This window comes from Camponotus vicinus, unplaced genomic scaffold (assembly GCF_025532165.1).
Source record: "Camponotus vicinus isolate PSW18456_S1 unplaced genomic scaffold, iyCamVici1.0 SCAF_10, whole genome shotgun sequence".
Taxonomy (NCBI): domain Eukaryota; kingdom Metazoa; phylum Arthropoda; class Insecta; order Hymenoptera; family Formicidae; genus Camponotus; species Camponotus vicinus.
This window is the reverse complement of record NW_028141946.1, coordinates 8,757,370-8,783,030: the sequence shown is the minus strand read 5'-3', so window position 1 is coordinate 8,783,030 and position 25,661 is coordinate 8,757,370. Positions and strand designations below refer to the sequence as shown.

The 25,661-nt window shown below is 40.2% G+C and overlaps 1 protein-coding gene across 1 annotated transcript in view; it reads left to right on the top strand.

Annotated features, from left to right (window-relative positions):
* Positions 1-24,952, top strand: part of Toll-6 (Toll-like receptor 6) — a 56,323-nt gene extending 31,371 nt beyond the window's left edge. The window contains exons 2-3 of the mRNA XM_083080653.1: positions 22,748-22,821; positions 23,692-24,952. The gene's annotated coding sequence lies outside the window, so the exon portion shown is untranslated. The remainder of the gene's footprint in view (positions 1-22,747; positions 22,822-23,691) is intronic.
* Positions 24,953-25,661: the final 709 nt, after the last annotated feature.

Here is a 25,661-nt window from a genome sequence, read left to right as displayed (position 1 = left end):
ATTGATATTAAAAGATATTTTATAAAATGTCATATTTTTTTTTTTAAGTTATAGCGTTCACACAAAGTAACTTAAAATTGCAATTTCTACGTAAATTGAGATACTCTTTGGGATTAATCGTTTGCGCGTTGGGAAGATTGACTTTTAATCATCTTTCTTTACGCGCATTGAACATTGTGACGGCGAGTAGACGAGATTATGCGCGAGAGGAGCGTCAGCGTCAAGATCAGAAGGAGAGAGAGAGCAGCGTTAACTTGCATCTCTTGACAATGTTAAGGCAACGAGGCGCAAAAGCGCGCGTAATCTAAAAAAATGCCTGGATGTTAATTTTCGGGCAAACGGCGCGAACGTAATTACCGGCCGCCACGATCGAGAGACTCGTAACCGCTCATTATCATCTCCCTGTTAAAAAGTAAGTTTCTCTCCTCGTCGCTATTATTACCCTCTCTCTCTTTGATCCTCTGCAGAAAGAGACGGCTTTCTAATGGAGCTCTCGTATGCGGATTTCGCGCCACGAACACGCACTCCCTTCCACGAAGCGATCTCCTCTCCTTCTTTTGCTCGGGCCCCTCGATCCGGATCCCGAAATTATTAGCTTCTGCGCGGACCCGGGCCCGGGAGCCCGGACCGTGTACGCGCGCGGTAAAAACTGCATAACCGATGCAAGGTGCGACCAATCATTTTCGGGGGTCGAAAGAAATTGCCGGGCAAGCTGTGTGTACGCGTTCCCTTTTGAGAGAGGGAACCATGGCAGCGCGAACACCTGCTGCTCTCGGCCGGGTATTTTACGACCTCCTCCTCCTCTCCTCCTCGTCCCAGCCTCTTTCGCGTCGTGCTTCAACATTCCCGAAGAAACTGCGACCCGGTTAACTTTCCCGTCGTGTCGGCACGCGCGGACCCCGTTCTCGGGCGTGAGAAGACCCGGGGATCAATCGTCCAGGAACCTTCGGCAATCTAATCTCTAGTTTTCCTGTCGCCCCCTCGGAAAACACAAAGCCCCCCCGTTGTCGATTAAATGGTCGAGTTGAAAACTTTTCGCGATTTCCCCGATTTCAATGATAGATTCAGACACGTGGCATCCTCTGGGGGTCCATTTATTTTCGCGACGTGAAAAGGTGATGGTTTTCAAACGCGCGTTTCTAGTTTTATGCCTCTTTGAGACGGATTACGATGTAATTTGCGCGAGAATTTTTCCGCGATAATATTCTCCTCCCCCTCGTTAGTCTGCGGTGGCATGATACTACCTCGTAAAAGTGTGTGTCGCGCAATGATGTAATAAAATTACCAGAACTGGGAGCGCCGATAAAAACTGGCTCCGATACTAATGTCTGATGGAAAAATCGATTTCGCTTTTGGAAAGTCATAAATTGCGGCGCTGAACTTAGACTAGAGTAATGTTCAACTCTGACCCCTTTTTTGTTTCCTCTCTGCCGTAGTTTAGAATGTGATAAAGCGAAAGCAAGTGCACCGATGTATGCAGCTAGTACATTTACCCCATCGTGGTATTATTTTTATTTTATAAGTTTTTTTCTCGGACTTGTTCGAATAACCAAAGAACTCTAATTTTGCAAATATATTAAATAAAAAGAAACATGTTAAATGTAAATTTACAAAGCGTTTAGTAAACAGTATATCTCAATTTAACGTACTTTAAAATTATTTTGAGCTAAAAAACTCAAATATGGATTTGATTTATAACTTGTGTTTGATTAATTAGATAGCCACGCGTTCAGACATATAAAGAAAAATATCTAGTTTATAAATAATTCATCCCTTTCCAGATTTTATTTTTTTCTGTTTGACATAAGTTTAAATTTATATAAAAACCCGGAGAAATTTATTAAATGGCAGCATTTATATAAATAAAAAAAATAAAGATTGTATAAGTACAGTATATATTAAGAAAGATACCGTATCTAATACTGTTTGTTTTGACTTAAATAATTCATGAAAGGGTGTTTGCACATAATAATTTAATACACGATACAAAAGAATTAATTTCAATTTTTTAATTCATATTTTATTTATTTATATATTTTATTTATCTGAATTTATCTGAATATTTATTTATCTTTATTTATTTATATATTTTATTTATTTATCTTATCTCTAGTTTAAATACGTGTTTGAATTTCTTCCGGAATAATCTGTCAACAAATATATTATTATAATATTGTTCTATTTGAGCACGAGATATACAAACAGCAGCGAAATAAAGTCGGAAACGCAAGGTCCGGTCGGAAGAAAGCCGTATGTCGCAATCTCGATGAGCTCGCAGCGACCTGATCCGCGCGATGCACTTAAAAGATTTTCGCGAAATGCTCTCCGCCTCGGGCGTAACAAAGTCCTGAATGGCGTAATTGCAATTGGACAAACAACGTCAGAAGTCCCCTTTCCGTCTCGATCTTTCCCCTCCGCGCCCCCCTTTCGTTCTTTAACTCTCTCGGTGTGTTTTTCGCTCCCCTTTTCCAGCATCTCTCTTTCTCTCCCCGGCTTCATCTTTTATTTGTCTCTCTATATATCTCTCTATCTCTCTCTCTCGCTATTGCACCAAGCGGAATCTGATCGTAAAGGTCAAAACGACTGTCCCTGATTGATTTACCCACGGTCAATACACGGTGAAGAATTGTTTGAGAGCACCATCGATTGCCGGCGTCTCCCTTCCTCCTCTTTCTCTCTCTCTCTCTCTCTGTCTCTTGCTCTCCCTTATTCCAGCATCCAATTCCCGTATCCAATGGAGAGCTGTCTCGGCGAGCAGTACTTATTCCTGGCGCTATCGTTCAACTTGGAATAAACCCCCCGGTCGTTCCGGATTGCTGCGAACGTTCCTTCCTCCTTCGATCGTACATTAACCGTTTGCGCTCCGCCGCGAAACGCGATCCAACTTCTTCCCTCGGTCCTTCCGCCAAGGTCGTCCTCTTCCTTCCCCCCTGTTCCCTATCGTGACAGGAGGAGTCGTTAAGTTCGGTGGCTACAACTTGCGGGAGGCAGGGGAAGCCTGCCTCTCGCGACTCCGCCGAATCATCTCGATCCATTTCCGAATGGCCGTATATTTCCGCCCGGTTACCCTCCCGTCCCCCTCCTCTGTCTTATTTCCGCGGACGATCTCGATAACGGCGAGCGGCCGCGCGCGATATTGCGGTAAAATATCGCAGGACCGACGGTTTTATGAGCCACGTCAGAGAGGGATAAACTGCGACTGTTCCGTCATTTCGGCTTCCCATCCGCTGTGTTATCTGCCGCCTATTATCTGCTCTATCTCCCTTTCTCCCTGTCTGTTCCGCTGCCGGCACCATTGTCGCGGAGAAATGTACGACCGGTTGCATCGCGCGTGATTTGTGACCCTCGTCGAAGAGAAAGTTACGCCCGAATGCGAGGACCCGCGTCTGTTTACGCGCCTCGTCCGCGGACGAAGAGCAATTTCGTTTTTGACATCGCACTGGACTTCTTCCTCGAATGGCTCGTCGGACAATTTCGGAAACGAGCTCGGCTCGGCTCGCGTATCGCGAGCGGAAGCGAAAAATAACGTGCCCAGAGGGCCCAGACACAATAAAATACCGGGACAGTCCGGAATGCCGCGTCCCTTCCAACTTTCCAATACGTTGAAATAAACGATTTCCCTTTCACAACTTCTGGAGCAAAAAAAAAATCTCCGTTTCCCCCTCGAAAAGTATCATCCATTTCTTTTAATGTCATTACGCTCGTTTGGCATTTCGATTGTTTGTACCTCCATTCCAAGGTTGAAAGGAAAAAAGTGAACGATTATTCTCCGATTTACTTTAAGAATCTCTCATTTTAGGAATTGAGAATCGAGCCGCGGGGTAAGTTTGTTGCGAATAAAACGTAATATTGCTCCCTTTTCTTCTCTTTTCCCTCGCTTATAGGGACAGATAATAAGAAAGGAATAAAGGAAACATTTTACGAGAGATGTAAAGAACCATTTCGACATTATATGATTGATTACAAATAAAGTACAAAAATCAGAGACCAAGAAATATTCGTTCAAACGTTGTTTATCGGTGCATGCGATATTTATTGTGGGATGTGGAAAATTATATTTACTCTTTCTCTCTCTTATACTCGTTTTCGAGCCAACAATTATGATTGTAAAACATTTATCATGCAACGTAACAAATATTTCCTGTAAGAAAATATTAAATATTAAATATTAAATAATCCCCACACATAGATTATAATTTAAATAATTAAAAATATATATATATATTTTTTAAATTATTTAAATGTGATTTCAGCTATATAAAATACTATAAATATTATAAACGTCATTGCTTTCAATGCGCATATTATTATTGATTAATTATTATTGATATTAATTATTTCTTTTTTATTATTAAAATTTTTAAAAACGCATGCCATATACTTCTTAATATCATGTATTATTTAATAAATGGTGTATATTATTTAATAAATTCCAAAGATAAAAAAAGAAATGTTTCGACGCATAAAAGTATAATCGTGTATTAATAAACACATCATATCATTTTAAAAACACATTATTTTTTATTCACATCATATTAATAATTATATAATTTAAAACAATATCATTTAGAATAAGTGTTATCATCTTTTTTCTTACTTTAAAGATAAATTTAATAGAAAATTGATATCTAATGAATAATATAAATCATATAAAATTATTCACTATATTAAATTCCTAAACATTCAAGCTATCAAAATACGCAGTCTTTGCGATGCCAATTATTCGACATATTGATGCAAACTAAAGAGAAGCGTATTATATAATCTTTCTTCTGTCAAGAAGAGTGATATTGTATCACGTGTTTTGTTTTTAACGAATGAATTGTATGTTATATTTTTTAGATTTTACACATAACATCATACAGAAAAAAACATTATTTTACCTTTTATTAAACTGTGTATTTTTCTCCGCTAAAAATCGAGATTTTTTTTGGACAGAACATCTCAATCAAGAATCAACGCGTGTTTTCTCAAATTTCTCGATTGCAATGAACATGTTGCTACATTCTCGGGCAACCAATTTCCATTTACCGTTGGCGCAGTAATTATTTCCTCGAGTTTAAAATGGAGAGAATGGCGCACCGCGAAAACTTTTCATACGTGAGTCGGAAGTTACTTTCCGAACTTTTGCATAATGCTGGCCGAGTATATGTACGTGTGTGCGCGCGCGTTTGTGTACGTGCTGGCGATCGCGAGCGTACATAAGTTTATACGAGCGTACGTGCGTTAAGGGACCGTCGCGTAAGCGTACTTTCCAAGTAGTTGTCGAAATGCAATTGTGCGCGATGATGTGGCCGCGATAACGGAAGTCGTGACATACGTCTTTTTCTCTTCCGGTTCCCTCGGTATAGCCGAGACGACGCGATGGAATCGTCTTACTTATCGAATCTGGGACGGTTCGATTGTGCTTTCGGGTAGCGAGAGGTGCCAGCATCCATTGTGTTTAATCGAGCGACGTTTAATCGAACGATTTCGGGATGTTGATTATCGTATGGGCGAGCGAATTAAGTCCAGATCGGACTAGTCAAATTTCAGGACCGCTTCGGGAGAAACGCACGACCTTGATGGTAAGCTATTGGCGCGATTGGCGAAAAGTAGATCTCGTAAAAAAAGGAGAAAAGAGAGAATACTGGAAAAGCGCTAAGCGAACCAAGACTCGAAGTTTCTGATTACTTTGTAAGCCTCAATTCAACTTGGGCCATTACGAATTACGTTATTCGTACCCGAACCCTTTCTCGGAGTCGCGGAAAAATGTCACGAAGCGGACGCTCCCGGGAAGAGATTCCGAGACTGCCATTAAGGAGGAATTAAACGCGACGAATATTGTTTTTGTTCAGACTTGTCGCGAGCATCGGTCGCTCTCCAATTATCCAGCTAATCCCGCAAAAACTCCTCGCGAATCTCGCCGCCACCGGCGTACATTCGCTAAATTCGCAGGAAAACCCGAAATTCGCGGTCGAATGATGGGCGAGAAAGGAGGGGAGGAGTCTAACCCTGATCACTCTTTAAATTCAACTGCGCCAACTATGTTAATTTGACAGGGAGAAAGAGAGAGAAACGGGAGTGGAGTGAGCAGACGAGAGAAAGAGAGAGAAAGAGGCAGCCGCGTCAAGTGAAGCGGAAAATCTAGTAACAGTTTTCAGGGGTAGATCCAAAGCTTTATCCAGTGGAGTTGAAGCAAGTTGGAGTGAGGGTTAGGTGGCAGGCAAGAACAAAGCTACGGAAGAAGAGAAAGTAAAGGGCGCTTGAAAAAAAATTTATCGAGCGCGGCACTTAACTGCAGGCATCACTTTAAACCAGTTGGCGAGAAATTCTTGGAGATCTCCTCCGGCCTGCCTGTCGTGATTCTTGATTTCGTCGTGAACGTCCCTTATAAACACGTGATTAACACGTTTATATGTCTCGCATTTTTTTAAACACATCTATTTTTTAAAAGCACGCAATATTTTTTTCTGCTTGTTCTACATTTTTAATTATATGTGAAAAAGCTTATACATAAAGAAAGAATTTATTGATTATGTTACATAAATGTGACGCCATTGCAAACATTTTTAACGCGTAAAATATTTAAAAACTTTCTGTTTTCGATTATTTAATTATGATTATGTCGACAATTTTAGATTATAATTTTGACTTATTAACTTTATTAAAGTCTCGTAATGAAATTCTACTCTACTGTCAAACATGTGTGCCGCTGATCTCCCAGAAATAGGCATGGATGTCACCCACATGTGAGTCTGAAAGATGACGTGTTAAAAAGAAATAATTAAAAGGGTTCCATAAAGTACACACTTTGTGTAGAGTGTTGTAAGCTTCTTCTTCAATCAATATGTTAAACAAATGTTTATCGAATTTTATTTTGAAAGAATAATTTCTTAAAGATATTTCGGATTTTTTTAAAAGCCAAGCAGACACGTTTCCGGAGATTGTGTCATTTTGAAGATGATGAAAAAAGGTACCAGCTTATTATAAGACCTGGTATAAGAATACATTTTTATTTTGCATTATATAGTATGAGAGAAAAGAAAATTGAGAAAGTTTGGGTGGATCGAGATTATAGCGGAATTTGATCGCAATCATACACATGCATGTTACTTCTGCGTGAAAATGTGAACATAAATGCGTATACAATTCTTACGTAACTTTTGGCATTATTTCGAGGAGAAATTTACAAATATCGTAATCTCTCGCACGAGAGCCCAAGTGAATCCGTAAAACGTTGTAAAATGTTGAACGTCTTTATAACGCGTTGCTTTCGAAACACAACGGACCGAGAATGACATACACAACGTTACAATGTAGATCCTTTGACGCAGTATTTTCTCTGAAATCGTAGAATTCAGGATGAAGGAGAAGTCTGGCTGGGAAAATCCCTGAATAAAAGAACGAGCGCGTGAGGAAAAAAAAGCGGGATAAATTATCATATAGTCGTACGAAAGAATTAGAGATTGGCGCGTGCCTCTGTGTCCGTGTGTGCATAAGTGCAAAAAGTTAAAAAACACAGAGGAAAAATATATAGCCGACGGCGAGAAAGGAGGAGCAAACGCCGTAGATTACGTTCTTTCGACTTGATACATAATTTCGTAGTGTTTCGCGGAGAGGGAGGGGGCTGGTTTTTTCTCCCTCCTCTTTCTCTTTCTGCCCTTTCTTTTTCCGCAGTCGCGGAAAATAGAAACGAGGAAAATGCGAAAGAACCGCACCATCCATCCCGCTTCCTGTCGACGACGACGACGTATGGGACGTGGAGCTACGTCATTTGCCCCTCGACAAATCCCGGGGTCGTTTGCACGAAATGACTCTTACATCTTGTCAGGCTTGGGATAGCTCAATCCGTATCAGGATCACCGGCCGTCCAGGATCAGGACGTGGGAAACAAGCTCCGCGTTCCCCGCGTAACGTCGTGTTTATCCGAGATTTAATTTTCAGTCGCAGCATATATATATGTGTGTGTGTGTGTGTACACTGCCGCAGGAATGTATATCCAATTCCACGCGCGATATCATGCGGTATATTACAGTTTGCCGTTACGTTGTAAATAGTTTATAATCCCGTGTGTAGCTCTGACATGATGTTTATTATTAACTAGTTTTGGGATTCGCTAATATGCATAACATACGTCTGCAAATAATGAAATGAAATTAACAGCATTGAAAACTTTATATCATTTAATTTGACTTTTGAATGGACATTTATTGTCTCGTTTCTCTCGAGATATCGCTCGAAATTTACGGTTAAATAAATGAAGACCAGGGATTCTCCTTCTTGTTAGTCGAAACGTTCATAAAATAACGTATAATTTAAGATTGTCATTTATTTATTTTTACACATGTGCTATTTATTTTCTCATTTTCAAAAGCCGAGACAATAAGATACAAATATCGCTCGAATGTGTCGTACTATTTGAAAGCTCTAGCCCGCCGGTTTTGCAAAATTTTCACGTCGCGCACATCGCGTCAGAAACGAGAAAATGGCGCGACGCAAAGAAAGAACGCGCTTATTATTACTCCCCATCGCTCTTCCCCTCTCTCTCCCTCGCGCATCCGATGCGAAAGGCAGAAAAGAGAGAGAGAAATATTTTTCAATTCTCGCTCGCGTACACAAGTTGGTGTCGCGAACGAATGCGAATTTTATATCGTCGATCCTCGCGCGCGGGCGGTGTTTACGAAAGAATCAACTTTATCCCGCTATTTCCATGGGGCTGCATGCGAAAATGTCAACTTTATATTGCCACCGCATCGCCAGATATTATATGCGATATCGGTGCGTTTCCTCGACGGGATCGAATACGCGTTGACCGCGAGAGGGGCCGATCGGGCCGACAAATCCGCGCGTATGCTCGCGATATCGAAGGAGCTTTTACACGGGTCGTATGGCATGATTCGCATGGAAATCTGCATAAATCGACGATGCATTCCAAATTCACGTCGTAAACGCGACATTTAGCCTCTCTCTGTTCTCGCGAAATCCGCTATATTTCTGTCAAGTCGCTCGATCCATTATCGTCGTATTTTCTCGATGATCGCAATTTAATTATTGAAATGTGGTAATTGTGCAATAATGAGTTTATCGGGGAGACCGCATATAAATTGGGGGAGATCGAATTGATGAATTTTCTTCCTTTTTTGAATTCTGTTAACTTTAGCTACTCGGGAGAGTATGATAACTTGATATCATCTTCCGCATCAGCGAACAAACGCATTACATTATTCTACAAATGTGCCAAGTTTCGAGGGAATCTTTAGATTTTCCAGATTGGCAAAGTTCTCTATGAAATGTAACGGCTCTTAAAATCTTTTATTGGTTAGCGAATTTAAAAACTGCAAATACAAAGCTATTTACAGTTTCTTAACTTGGTGCGTAATCTTTTGTTATAAATATATATAACATGTTTTATATGCATAGATTGAGTATATGAGTAAATTATAAAAGGCTCCTATTAAAGATGTTATTTTTAACAGGCTGCGCGCGCTTTTAAACATGTTATTCAACATCATTCTTATTTCTTTTTTTTTCACGTGCTTTTGCATACGAAGTAAACAACCAGTGAGAAATGATAAAAATGAGCTTGTACGTGCTAATTATAAAGTTAATTAACTTTTGAAGTTTGCTTTGAAAACAATTATAATCGATATATATCGGATTTTGATATATTGCGCAACGTTACGGTCGATTATTACACGCTGATCAATCACTGTACCTGTTATCCTATTCGCATTCGGGTTTCATCGCATCCTGTCGCGTTAAGGGACGGTTAATAAATAATGTACAACTCATTAACGGATGATTAATAGAACTTCAGCAAAGAGAGCACGTCGGTCACCGCGCGCATACTTCATATCCCGCGATGCGTCGAAAATTAGGCGAACGGCCACGCCGCGAGTTTGACAGCTCGCTGTGCGCGAAAATAAATGAAAATCGAAACGCCATCGTGATCGCATCGCGATCGACGAGCTGATCCGCCGAGGAAAGGGCCTGATTGCGAGCTCGTTAGCGCAAAATTGCCTTCGTGGAACGCACGCGGCGACTTTAACGATTGTAAGAAGGGAACGGCGATCCGGAACGCACGACTCTAAACTGCGCGGTCTAAGCTAGCGATGTGTATCTTGTTGTACCTTCATTAATGGAAACTAGTCGCGGAAAAATGCGAGAAAAACCGCATGCACGGACATTCTGAGTCGCTCGGTTCGAAGAGAAATTGCTGATGGAAAGAGCACAAAAGTATTTCGATATATTTTTCTATAATTATTATTAGACTCTTTTTTAATTATTAGACTCTTTTACTCGATTCTCTATTATAATAATTCTATTTTTTTACATACTTATATTTTGATATCAATTTTTTAACTCTAAGAATAGTTTTTTGAACAAAATTTTTTTCTCGGGATTTGTAGTATCATTTTTAGTGATTTATAAAGTTGTGCTATAAATTTTATACACATATAACACACTTGTAAATTTTATTTATTATTCCTGAATAAGAATTTAGTGTAAAAAATGAATTTTACATGTAAAAAATTTGAGAGAAAACACATTTAATATAATCGATGCTTCTTTTCTGAAATCCATAAATTTTACTTTACACTATCTCTAATTTTCGACAGAATTCAGAGTAGAATTCTATTTATCTTTTAAACATGTCATACATATTTTGATATATATAAAATATATACATACATATATATGTATTCTAATTCCATGCATGTGTGCTGTATCATATTATTTTTATTACAGATCACATCTAGAGTAGACTTAATGAATGATTGCGAACGCGCTCCTTTTTTTTTTGGTCTCGATACCACATCTTTAATCAAAAACGCGCACTCGACGTCTAGTTAAACGAGAAACCTAATTGTTCACCAAGCATGAAAAGCGTGTCTCTGTGTACATGCGCGCGCGAGCGCGCTCGAAACGCGTCCGGATCGACGTAAACATTGAATCGAAACACCCATGGGAGGACAATTGGTGCAGGGTCGTCGTTCTACGCGTCATTCGACATCAAAGAGCAACCTCGTCCGACTGTGAAGAGCCGAAATCTACATAGCGTGTTGTCCCCCTACCCTCCCCTCTTCCCCCTCCCCTCTCCCTCTCCGTCCGCGAACCTCGTAACGCATTTAAAAATCGTTTGTACGAGAGTCCGCGCTCAACGATACCTATTGTGCGCACACTTTTCACGTTTCTTTCTCTAAAATGTCCCGTGGCCGGAGAGAGCCAAGCACGGCTTTGTGCGTTCAACATTCGTCTTTCGCCTTCGGGGCGGGAACAGCGCCCGGTGTCCTTACACATGTAAGGCAGCACTTTTGTTAATGGACGTCGCGTTCGGCTCGCAGACTGCTGTCGTATTCGCCCTTAATGGACTTTATCTATTCAACGGAACAAGTATTAATAACACTGTGCGGTCAGAGGGTCCCGGCTGTAAGCGATACTTTGAATATGGATAGGGTTACGTTTGTTTTGCTGCATGATGATGGCGGGCGGTGTACGTGTTACACAAGTAGAGTTAATACTCCCATCAAACGGAAGGCTGATTGCTCCGACAGATTGAACTCGGCAATCTAGCTTCATCTGTCAACAAGCTTTAATTTCGATCTCTTGCAAAAAAATGTGCGGTTTTAATCATATTTTTTTTTAGGTATTACATGTACTTTATAAAAGCTTTTCTCGCACACAAGTTTTATATAAAATCATTCGTGACTTGCCACTATAAATATTATTTTATTAAAATATTAATTATGATATATCTTATTATTTTATTAAAATAGTATTTACTATAAATATTATTTTTAATTATTTTATACTTGCGTGGAAAACCTTATTTATTATTAGTGGATATATTTTTTGTACATAATTTTCAAAAAAAACATGTATCATTATCCTCTTATTCGATGTAGTTATTGATGCTTTTCTTTTAATATCAAAATGATTGAATATGTATTTTCTTTTCTGCGATGAGAGAAATTATAATATTATTTGAGATAAAAATTAATTCACTTTTAATTATGTGAGTTGTACAACAGAGATTATTTAATCAAAAGTTTTTTAAAACATGTTTAATTATCAAATCTGACGGAATCCAGGGGTAGTTTTTTGCCGTCGCACAATTCAAGTGTTGGTTTATTTGCATTCCCGACATACACTTTACGCATCGCGTAATGCATTCATCGCCGAAACTTGCGGTGGAGGATGCATCTGCGGACGAATGTGAAAAATGCATGCATGTGCGAACGCGAAGCTGTCCGTTTACACGAGAAAGATGCACCATTGTGTGCTCGGTCGGCTCAACCTGCATCCGTATCCGCTTAAATGACAAATGGTAGCGTACAGAACGCTATGTATCGAGTACGCGTTTTATGTACCGAGTCTCGAAACACGCGCATGTAACCGAAATTAGAACGAAATTTTCAGAGAGGCAACAGTTACACCCCCACTTGTCGTTTCGCGCGATTTCTATATTTATTTTCCTTCCGAATTACACTTTTCAAATCTCGATCAGAAAACAGCACGTTGCGATTCAATAAACACCGCGCAAAATGGAAAACTGCAGCTCTCTCTCTCTCGAGTTATATCAAAAATTGACGATTTACACATTTCGAACATTCTTGTTCGATTGTCCCATTTCACGTGTATACATTTTCGATTAATTTTACATCCGTGTATCGCTCACGTAAAGTCGGACGTAAACACTCGAAAGTACCGCTCAAACCTCCTTTCAACGGGAAATAAATGCGGGATATCTCTTAGAAGACGAAATCGAATTGTGTGTTTTATATCGAGAACCGGAATCGATTAGCCGGTTTAAAACTTTGCAGCGAAATCGCGTCAATTTCTCGTCGCTCACGATCGTAAGATAATTCATCATTAAATTGCATTTATCTAAATTGGAACATCGCGGTGCTATAAATTATTCCTCAGCATTCTCCCGAGATCCCCTATCTCGACATCTTGGGATATTCTCCGGCGAGCGGATAAAGCCGTTCAACTGCGCATACCGTCGCTCTCATATCTGAAATAATGATCTCTATTCTAGCCGAGGGAAAATCATCGAAACCTAATGCACTTAGAGACAAATCCGTGCGGGCCTTACGGCTTGTATCCCGCGGGAATCGCGTCGGAAATGGAAGAAACGAAGGAGCAGCAACTCTCAGAAGTAAAATCGATTTCGAAATGTCATTATCTCTTAAACAATCGCGAAAATTATCGATTATGCTTCATCCGATCGTGTCTTTTTCTCCTTATTCGCGTCGAGGCCTGCTCCATTCTCCTCTTCTTTAATTTTATTACTCCAAAATAATCAAATTTCGATTACATGGAGTGCTTCTTTCCGATGAATTCAATACGATTATCTTTCCCATTTAATTAATCGACTGCGCCTATTATCTCGAGCTATCGAATACACATTATTTATTTCCAATTTATTAGTTTTATTTTTCAGAGAAAGAGAGAGTTACAATAAATATATTATTTATACAAAAACATATTACATTTTAACGCGACTCTTCAACAAACGAATATATGAAGCTTTTAACTTGTTGATTTCGAAAAATTATATCAGTCATATTTTCATGTCAAAAATATTTATATCAAAGAGAGAATTAAATATAAATTATACTATAATTTGTTGATATCAATTGGATATAACATTCATCAAGTAATATTCTATTCTATAATCAATCTGCTATAACCGACCAATCGATTCTCGTCGAATTGGCCGGCAATGGTGCCGCTTTCGTCTGCTCTGCCTCGAGCTCGTCTTTTCTGCTGCTCTCATTGGCTACGGCGAAAATTTTCCCTCTCGTTCGGCAACGCACAATCGACGATCTTTTTGTTTGTCGGTGCGCCTCCCCGACGATTTTCAATTCCACTATTTTCTTCCGTTTTTCCGACCTCTCCCCCCCCCCGGAATTCTCCTCGCTTCCGCTTTGTCCGTTCGCGTCGGACTGGCCAATTTCGCGATTAAGCGATCCGACGCTCGAACGGCCTCGATAATGACGGTGGAAAAGACAAGAGAGGAGGAAGATCGAACCGTTCGCGGTTAGAAACTGACTCGAGGCGGAAGAGGGGAGGTTTCTCGCGGATCTCGCATTTTTCGACGATATTACATCGAGAGCTGACCGCGACAAATTCCGTCTCGACGTTCCCAGAGTTTGCTTTCTCGCGGAAAATTGTGTTTACGTATTGCGTTACCGGATCATGTTGTTTCCCTCGATCGAGATGTCCATGGCCCTCCGGGATCGATTCGCCGAATAAACAGTCCGGCGAGCGACGAAAGCGAGCTCATCGATCCGAATTAATGACGCGGGAGATTTACCTGGAGTACCGCTTCACCCGAACAAGTGCTCTTTAACATCTCTTTATTCCGTCCCGATTGGTCGACTAGATCACAATTACCATCCGCGTGCGGGGCTCCACATGCAGTGTGTTCATGACCTAAAACTCGTACATGTCTGGAGGCTGGGTTAATCTAGGTGATCCATCGTTGCAGTGCAATTTTCCAGTATTATTAAAAGGATTAAAGAACGAGAGCATGTTTTAACAAAAAATAATCTTTTTTTTAAATGGAGTAATATAATATTATAATGGAGTAATATAATATTAGCTTTATATATTCTCATGTCAACCTTAAAGGATGCGAAAAAATCCGTACTTGAGCTTTCGGAATAATTTCTCTGGATATTTTAATAAATTAAAAGAATACATTAAAAGGATACATTGTTTCAAAAGAGCATTATAAGTTTCCAATCTTACTCGCGGATTAAAAACAAGTTAAAATTCAAAAGGGACATTTCCTTCTAACAAAAAATAATTTCCAGATTTCAATTCTTTTTATACTTCAAAGTTTCACTTTAGAATGGATTACATTCAACACTGAAAATTAAAAAGCGCAGGCGGATCAAACCTCGTTAAAGGAAACGAATTTCCGATCGGTGAGGAAATATCGCTAAAGAAAGGTAATTCGAATATCCTGTACGATTGTTGCCCGTTACCAAAAAATGCCAATGGAAAAAGTAATAATACATGAAGGATACTATAATGCTGTCGGTATTATAACGTCAACGTTCAACGCAGCGAGCATGATCGAGGATAAAGAGGCGGCGACCTCGGGAAATGTCCCGGCGACTTCTCAAAGGCTTTTCTTCGCGCGCGACAAAGGACTTTTCGCGTCGCCGGCGGATCTCACGGGGGAGAAATCGATGAAATTCCGGTTTCGAGGAGAATTCTGAAAGCTTTGCGCCGCCGTAGTGCAAATGTAATTACGGCCCATCGGACGCCCCCGCGTGCGCGGCGGGGGAGGGGGGGAGGGAGGGCGAGCGAGAAGCGAACAGTGCGTGGAAAGGCGGTGTGCGTGTAAACATGGCACTGTTATTGATTGCGAAAAATCACTCCTGGCCAAATGTGCGGCTCAGTAGTAACGGCAGCGGCACAACAAGACCTACGCAGCCGCGGAATACCAAGTTTGATTGGATCCCCCGGCTCTCTGTCGGCTCTCTCCGTTCCCAGCAATCGTTGGCCGATCGTTAATTCCGCCGATGCGCGCGGTCCCGAGAATTTCATAGCGATTTTGCAATCTCCGTAATGATGCGTCAACTCGTCACGCCGCGGCCGCGATTGGCGGTCTATCCAGATTACCGATCGCGATCGGCGTGACTATCATTTAACGCGCGTATTAAAAAAAAAAAAAATATCCCCTCGACGAAGCTTCTTCGTTTCCCATTGTTGAGCACGAATTCGACTCTTTTGTATCGCGCGTTATTAAGGTTGAAATGTTTCACTAACGATAGATACACGTAATAGAGGATATGTGCGCGCAAAACAAGATTAATGAAGTTCGCAAGGTTGAATTTCAACATCGATGCAACGCGAAACAAAGCAGTACAAACGTGACGTTTGCGGGGAATTCCTCGATCTTCCTTAAAGATTGTTTTGCAAATTGCAAATTCCACGTCTTTACACAAGCAGCATAATTGTCAAATGTCATTTCACCCACAATATGCGAGCTCCACTCGAGTTTCTTCCCTTCTTTTGGCAATTGTTCACGCATCGCTGCAATCTCGTTTCCTTCTTGTCAACCCGACGTCAAGTAGCAATAAACGAAGCGTACATTCGGTACCGCTCTACGCCTGCATTATATTCGCGGATAGTTGACCAAAATGGAGGTAGCGGGGCCGCGGAGGCGGCAAAGTAACACAATCCTCGCGAAATTCGATTTGCCCGGGTAATGAAAGCGTCGGATTCGCTCGCGGTACGTTGTAGCCCGGCGCATAAGCTCCCCGGCGTATCTGTCGATTTTCCATTCTCGCAAATATATCGAGAATCGGCGGTGACTCCGAAAGTAACCGCGGACCGTATCCTCCAGGCTTGAATGGATCCGGAAAAGCTAACGGTAACGACTTTTGCGAATTTTTTTCTCCTATTGTGAAGTAATTGAATTATAGTTTCAGAGCGAATGTGTGTGGCAAGGAGAGTTTTTTTATCGAATTTTTTGTTAATCAAAATTTTTCTCCTCCCTTTTATCGAAAGATCGGCAGTGACGCTGAATCGGGGGAAGAACGCGCGAGGATAGTTCAACGTTCTATAAAATTCTATAAAATGCTTCATAAGCATGCCCCGCGAGTTTCTCGTATTCGATAAGAGTTCTGCGGATGGCATACATCTGTCTTCGAGGTCAATCACATAATCGTCGGCGAACTTTTTCAATTTTCGCATTTCATCCCTTCAGATTTCACGTTTGAATCTCAGCCAGTCAAATGTTATTGATTCGCGACGATAAAAGTTACGTAGTCGTAATTTCGGCAAATTCATGGAATAATTTTCATTTTTGTATCTTACTTTTTTTAGGATCACGTGTTCGACTGAAAAGACACTGATTCGCAAAAGTTTGATCAACTTTAGTCGCAAACCGTGAAAACTCATAATTAGATTTTTTTTGTGCGCCGAGGCAAACTCAAAATACGTCATTGCGACTCTTGGATCTTTCCTCCGTTTATAATAAGAGGATTATATAAGATTCTCGATAACTGCTATTTATATATTGCGCTTGTGCGGTTGTATGTCTATACTTGTGATTATGTTGTATAAATAATTATATAGGGTACGCTTGTGCGCATAAAAAATAGAGATTTTTCTCTCTAAAATAAAAATATCAATAATACAGTTTAATCGAGTGAAAATGAAGGATTCTATACAAACTAAATACAATTATAAAATTAAAAATCTTATTTTTCGTTTATGTATTTCAAATATGTTTTGTACAAAATGAATTAATTTAATTCAGAATTTTAATCACGAAAATATTTAGCGTTGAATATTAAAGTCGGCGACATCTTGCATAATTTTCCTTAAAGAAAAATTGGCTGAAAATTCGTTAAAGAACTCGGCATTAAAGTTAAGATTGGAATTTCCGAGAGGCTACCACCCGACATAAATCCCACCCTACAAACGCGCTCGTGAAGTCTTTATCATAGATCGTAACTTAATGCGACTCCAGGAAGAATCGGGTCGACGATCCGAGTGCTTCGCCATCTTTTTCTACGACGCAAATTCGCTTAGCGATTGTTATCGTTTAACACTCTGAGAGTCCGGTGGTTCTATTCTCTAAAAACCATCTCTCCGTCTTTCAGGGAGCGACCCTGCTTCAAGTTGCTCGCAACCGACGCCGCAAGAGATACGGATTTCGGAGCGAAACCGCCATTCCGACGGATTGAATATTCTATATTTCAACAAACAACAAGTTTTCCTTTATGAAAGTACGCGCCTCGGTATAATATACATGAAATATTTTCCTTCCTCCTTTTCCCCGACTCCCCCCAGTAGTCCAGACAAATCACTGGACGCGCTTAAGTCCCTCTGAGAAGCCACGGAGGAGGCATTTGCTTGGGAATTTGCGGGCGGAAAGAAGTAATATCATTCAAAAGCGGCGGAAGTTATTCCTTGATGCGAAAGTTTCTCCATTTTACATCGGCCGGAATAGTTTCGGAGGGAAAATGTTAGTTGCGGGCAAAACTCCATCCCCGACGATAACTTTTCCAATTATTATCAGATCGCAAATGGACACCCCTTTGTGTTTTCTCTCGGCAACCGCCGCCGCCGACGCTGCCTGGGAAGCGCGAGAACTCGGGTAACTTAAATTGTAGCGTATATGCTACAATTCGAGGGAGGATCGAGGGAGAGGGTGCTCCGTCCAGCAGTGAACCGTCGTCGACGCGGTTACGTGAGACGTCCGCGCCCGAGGAACGTAATTGTGTCACTCAACGCGAACAGATTGTGCCTAACGTTATTTGCAATTCATCCCCGATCCGCATCTGAGAGAACGTATTTTCTACCTCTCATCGATTTTTTCTTTCCCTCGCGCATCTTTGAATTAAAATTGTAAATTGCAGAGATAGATAAAATGGAAATTAATAATTTTTACATATAAGCTGTTTTCTTTACTGGAAATTAGGAATGGTTAATATGAAACAATAATTTATATTTGTACGTGAATTAAAATCTACTTGAGGTATTTAATTCGTTTTACAAATAAAAAATAAATGCCTTAAATTGTGCGAAAATATTTGAATACTATTTCTATAAATCTATTTCGTTTATTTTTTTCTTTAAATCTAGACCAATTAAGTTTGCAAACTAGCAACATTAAATAAATGATAATTTTATTTGGAAATAAATATATTTTATTTTTCTATTTTACTTTTCTAATTATCTTTTTTAATGCATAACATTTAAATTAATATTAAAAATAATACAAGAGATAATATTTAAAATGGCAAATAAAAATTTGGAGGTTATATGTGCGTGTAATTCTATAAATAGTATTTCTGATAATGTATTTTAAATTATTATTTCAATCAATAATTTCAATTATTGCATTTCCAATATTTTTCCCGTGTATTTATATTCATTATGCTCACGCAAGATCAAATTTTAAATCATATTTTATTTAAATGACACACTGTTTGAATAATTATTTTCCATAATCTGCATTCAAAATATGTCCAGCATTGATACATTGTATTATTCCATATTCTTTAATCATTTTTAACGCACGCGTGACATCATCATCATTCAATTAGAATGTAAAAATTAAGAGACTTGAATCTCGCAAGCAAACTAAAATGTAAAAAATACTATGTTTATTACAACAATTAAGCTTCGGATGTTTTATTCGATTTTGCAACACTCGCTTTATATATTTTTTTTTATGAAAATTGCAAAATTCCAAAGTTGCAGATCTAAGATACGTAATTTGCATTTTCGTTTTACGCCGGTTTGGGGAGATTTCGTTTCGGGAGTCAACGGTGGCTACAACGCGAAAGGCTGCGAAATAGGCCTCTCCTCGGGACGGAATCTCGGAGCGTGAACCGACGGAGGCGTGAATAATCCGCAAAACAAAGCGCTCAAAGAGCGGAAAATGAAATTATATCCTTGCGCGCGACCGGCGGATACGACGCGTTCGCTTGGCCGAAGGCTAGCGCGATGAAAGAGCGAAAGAGAGGAGGAGAGGAGAGACAAGACCGGCGGATTTCCTGTAAGCCGCTACGAGTCAATTTGCAGATCGGAGAGAGGTTTTGCCCTCGCTCTTCCGAGACGTTCCTCGTTCGATTGTTTTTAAGCGGAAAAGCAGAGAGGACCGGGCGAAATCGACTCGTATTGGCGAACTCGCGACGGAACTTTCTGGCCAACGACGACAATGGCGATTCGAGTTCCCGTCGAGAAGTAATGAAATGGACCGAGGGCAGGCGCGGAGAGAAAGAGAGAGATGGTCTTGAGGCGGAATTCCTCCGGGTGAATGGAAATCCTCCCGTGTGTTTACAAACAAGTGAAACTGGTTCCGAAGGGAGCGCTTATGCGAACGAACACGCCCTATCCTACGGGCTGTGCGACCGTGCGAAAGGGCCTCCGTCGATGGGAGGAACAAAGCGGCGCTATCCTTTGTTTCAACCATTCAGCCCAGGGGAGGATATATAACGCGAGTGTGTTAATTAAGACCGACCGACCGACCGATGGCGGGATATATATATAAGGCGTTGAAGAAATATCGGACGAAAATCTAGGCTTTTTGCGCGACTCGCTCGCTCGCTCGTCATAAATCCCCGGTATATTCTTATCCGCCGTGTCCATCGGTGTTAAAAGAACTCTCTTTCTCCCTCTCTCTTTCTCTCGAATCAGATTTCTCAGGGCGATCTTTCCGCGAGTTATTACGCCCCAGATATCTCTTTCGATTAATCGTTCTGCTTTTATTCGGCCGATTCCGCTAGAGAGATTCCAGGGGAATATACCCATATTCCACCGGAATCGCGAAATTAAGGTTTTCTCCATGTTCTTGCTCACGCTGGATTAATGCATATAAATCATAGACTTCCGTGAGATAATTCGTACGTTTTAAATTCTTCCAGTTAATTTCTAGTAAATTATATACTTCGCCAGTTATTTACCAGATGTAATTAAATTAACTTTTAATTGATTACCAGGAAAAAATTTAACTCTCAAGATTTTAGGACACCTTATAATATTCCACGTCGAGTCTATATTTTAATAAATATAAATATCACAAATTGTACGCGATAATCTGCGTTGCATCTAAAACATATTTTTTAACAGAGAACCGGGATAGGGAATATGCCGCATGATTTTTGATAGAGATTTTACGCGTTCGGAGCTACACCATAAGTTTGTTTCCATGATTCTAATAACGCAATCGGCCGCGATGCACCGGGAAATCGGGGATTAAAACGCGCGCGGCATCTCGCTCTAAATATCTAAAGGGCACCGTATCTCGCGCCTGTGATTATAACCGAATCGCGCGATTCGACAATCGAACCTCCACCCTCGCGTCGATGCACCCGCGAGAGATCGGTACCATTATTATCCCCGACAGGATTATTCGACAAAATTCACGCGCGGCGCGTGTTATTATCCGCGCGCTGTTATTATACGCGATGGACGGGACGTAATACCGTTCGTTCGTTCGTTCGTTCGTGTACACGGGGTATATATATACGCCGTTTCCATACTGGACAGAGAGGATCGTATCGGTGGAATTAATAACGGACACTTCAATAGTGGCCTCATATTATTACCCGCTTCTTTCGCGGAGGCGAAGAGCGTATTTCCCAGGGAAACTCGGGGGCGCGAATATTCTCAGAGAGCGCGGCTCCGAAATCCACCCTCCTTCCCTCTCGCGTAGGATTCCGAGGAGAAACTTTCTTCAGGAACCGCCCGCCTCGTCCCCCTATCTCTTTCCCCATATCCGCGCTTGCTTCATTAAAATTGAAGGTTGCTCTCGCAGTCGAGTCGAAAGTGTCTTGTGGAAAGCTCGTTCCCTTGCCCCCGGCTTTTCCTCGCTACACGACCCGGTGTCGTTGTATTTAAAACCAAGTCGGTTTCCCTTGCAAGGGTGCGGCTTCGTTCTCCTCGGGGAGAAGGAGAAGGAGAATGCATCTCGGCTTTCAGCCTTCTCGTTGAGATGCGATCGCGAGACGACTGGCGTAAACGAGAGCGGGGATTGCGAGCAACCGCGGAAAGACCATGAGACTGCGATAGCTATTTATTATTTCTTTGAGCGTTTAATTAAATTCGCGCGCGGATGTAAGTAAATTTCACTTATTTCAGCCCCCTTGCGCGCGGGGACCTTCTCCTTCGATCCTCCCCGGCTGCGCCGGCAGGCATCAGGAAACAACCCTTCCTCTCTTGTGTCGAGCACGGTATTGCCTAGACTGTGTACACGGGACTGTTTGATGTTTATTGTCTACATGTCTGTCTGGGAAAGAAATTACCCCGTTTTCCCATGTAATTATAATTTTATAATTAAGCGTTAATATAATCCTGGAGTTATAGATCGAGTTTAAGATTATTATTGAAATTAGTTAAAAATAAAAAAAAATACAAATTACAAATAAACAAGTCTCTAATGATGATTTTGCGACGATCTCCCGATTTCAACTTAAATAAAAAAAAAATAAAAAAATGGAGATCCGCCTTTTGTCGGTCCGCTCGACGTGCTCGCCGAAGCGTGGCGCGGTTCGAGCTGGCAAAATTTCGAAACGGCCGACATTTCCGCCCGTGATGTCTGGCAGGGCCGTCGTGCGCGGCCGTGACACCGCGACAAATGTGCGGCATCGGTTTTTCGCGCGTATCCGCGTCCCGTCCTCCGCAGCGCGCAAGAATCCCCCTCCACCCCCGCCACCCCCGTCCTCCCCGTCTGATGCGGCGCGACGTGCCGGCGACGCAAAAAGGAAATGCATTTTGACACGGAACACAACCAAGCGGAAGTTTAAATGCATTTCTAAAACCACGGCCGCGAAACTTTCAGCGTCTCTCTCTCTCTCTTTCTCTCTCTCTCTCTCTCGCGTCGTGGGGAAAATTAAGAAAAAAAAAATATATATATATACATGTATATATAAAACTTGTTAAAACTATCCCGACGGTAGCGGAAAAAGTTTGCGATCTTTTGTATTCAAAAGGTATCTTTTGTATTCAGGTTACTCCCGGGAGTAGAATGTTTCTCGCGAGATGCAGAGACGCCGACTATCTAATTCTCTACTTATCCTTATTATGCATCGGTCTTTTATTTTTTATCTCGCGCACCCCCCCCTTTTCATATCTTGTTTCGTTTCTATTATAAAATTAAGCGTCGCGTGTTTAAAGTATAGTTATAAAATTTTTTACGAAAAATTCTTACAATGAACTATTTTTTTTTTTTACATAATAATATCTTCGTGCGAAGAGATTAATGTGTATCTTCTGTGTGTTTCAGATGTGTGAACTGTTCCCAAAAGTATTATTGAATCGCGTTACGTAAGGAGCGACCGGAAATCGCAGTGAGGAAAGGTAAGCCGTCATTTGGATTTTAGAGAATTTATAATATAAATATCAGAGAGAAGGATTGTAAATATTTCTCGAACTGATCACACAGTAATAATCAGCTTTGGCACTGTAATCATACTCCATCTGTGCAAACGAAGTACATAATGTAGTGCATTTCCGGAGCAATTATAGATATAACGATTGATGGTTCGCTTATTGAAACTCATTATAATAATAAACCGCTCTATTATCATTATCTGGATTTATTAACGCAATATATTATTGTTAATGAATCATTCTTTCTGCGTGATCAATAATTGTATCACATATTGCGCTCGACGACCTACACAAAGCGCATTTCAATTATTCATTTATTAAAGCGCGCGTCTAACAATAAGTGTATTAATGCACAGAAAAAAAATAAGTGTCAAATCAAAACTTATATACTTAAACTAACGCGTTCATTGTTTCGTATATACGCAACAATTTATAATCTTCTTAGAAGAATTTAATAATTTTAAATTTCAACAATATTATAGTCTTATTTTAATATTGTAATTGCCACCTCAAGAATATATAATTATTTAATTCTACTTTAAGAAAATTATAATCTTTGATTTAAAAATGTTATTTTCTATCCAACATTGTTTCTTTTCTATTCAAGAAAATTAAATCTTAAATCATAAGAATATATTTTTCTCGATTGAATTATATAAAATTGCTTCATTCGAGTAAGCAATTATTCAAGCAATTATATTTTTCTTTAATTAACGCAATATAATCTCATTTCAAAATTTCCATGTTAAAACTAAATATATTTTCAAAACAAGAATGTCCTTTTTTTTGTGTGGGGATCACATGTAATCACATATTCTCTGTTTTTCTCTGTTTCAGGACTCCTGACTATCGCGACTTTTCTCTCTCTACTTATTATCAGAAGCATTTCTTACTATTGCAATGTACCCGTAACACGGTGTCCGAATAAATAAGCGAATTATTCGTATTTTTGAGAATCGTGATAGCTTCGTAGTGTGCAAATGTAATTAGCGCGAGAAACAGAAAAAAAAAAATCTTTGAGCATACTACCTGTAACTCGTATTGCAACGAAACGTAACATTTTTTCCTCTTTCTAACTCGAGACGATAGTTTTAATCGACGATCGATTTATTATAAAAGTTCTTCGGCATTCAAGTTCTCTTGTTTGAGTCGAAAAACGGAGATCGATGTACATATAGCGAGAGTTTTGTATATTTGTAAAATAGATAGGGCATTTTATTATTATTATATATAAATATATATATATATATACATAAACAATAAAGTTATTTATATATATTTTAATCAACAAAGAGCAAAGCGTACTTCTTTCTCTCATCCTGGCACTCTCGCTGGCGAATTCGCCGCGTCTCGATTGTCTCCTCGTTGAAGGAAACGGACCGACCGGAAGATTGCGACGCTTAATCTAAAATTCTATCAGACCCGACGTCGTACAATGTATAATCCATTCTGTACAAAGTTGCGCGCGAAAGCGTTAATGTCGTTAAACGACGCCGGCGACGGTGTCGATTATCCGTATTTTGCACTTTCGAGCCTTTTTCCACTGGACAAGGTCGAGGAGTCCTCGATAGCGCGGCTCGGCGCCAGAAGCATTAAATATATTATTACGTCCGGCGCGCGTTACATTCGCCGCCGATGGTGCGCGTCGATGATTAATAGGGATACTCGACGTAGCGTGACGTCGAGTAATATGTGTGCGCATTGTAACAATAACGAGAGTACGAGAGGCATATATAATATCGCGGATGGATTAATTAGTACAAATTACTGCGGTATCAATTCTCTTGCTTGCACGAGCACAAGTGGCGTATATGTATATAGTCTCTCTCTCTCGCACGCGCGCGGACGCTAAATTAATAATTCCAATTAAATCGCGTCTTGCAGAGAAAGAGAGAGAGAGCGAGAGAGAGCCCGATTGAAAAATCGAAACTATATGTGTAAATATTAATTTTCTCTGCTGTATCTCTCCCGATGTTGTGTACTATAATTGTATTAAATACCAATGTTTCCTTTGTAAATGTCGCTCCCTGCGATCGGGCGGCGACAATTAACGGTGATTACTTGCATTTTGCAATAAAAAGGCTGAAGTGACTTACAATGGCGTCCTTGAATTACCCAGAAACGAGTGCCTTATTATGGAGCTGGTTTATCTTTTTCCTTGATTCATTTGTTGTACGATATATGCGTCAATCTTACGTCTTTTATAAAACAGAAAATATACTTTTGATTTTTAACAAGATAATTAAGTAAAATTCTCTCGTTATTTATGATTGAATTGTTTTATTAATTTTAATTTTATTAAATTGTTGTGCCAAAGATGGTAACACAAATGGATCAAGATGTAAGTAGATTAATATTCTTCCGGAAGTTCTATCATTTTTTAATCACATATCGCACCTTTGCACATGCGTTTCCTGTAACACGCCATAAAGAGAAATTTCTAGCGCACATCACACGATTACATCTATTACGCGATTCGACAGGAAGCTCGCACACATCTGGAACACTAGTTTCTTCTGTAATTATTCGGTCCAAACAGAAAGCTGCGGTGTCGAGAAATGTACATGGCAGCGTAATAACGTCCTGAGAAGAAACTTAATATCTTTAATCGTCCTGCTATCGACAGCTTCAACCAGCATCGAGTATTCTTGTTTTTCCTTTTTCTTCTTTTTTTTTTTTTTGATGAGTCGCCCTTAAGGCAACTGCAATGCGCGCGACACGTGAGAAAGCTACGCAATTACGTCCTCTGATTGAAACAGTCGAGAATTGCATTTTCATTATTCGCGATACAAAATACGTACAAAGCG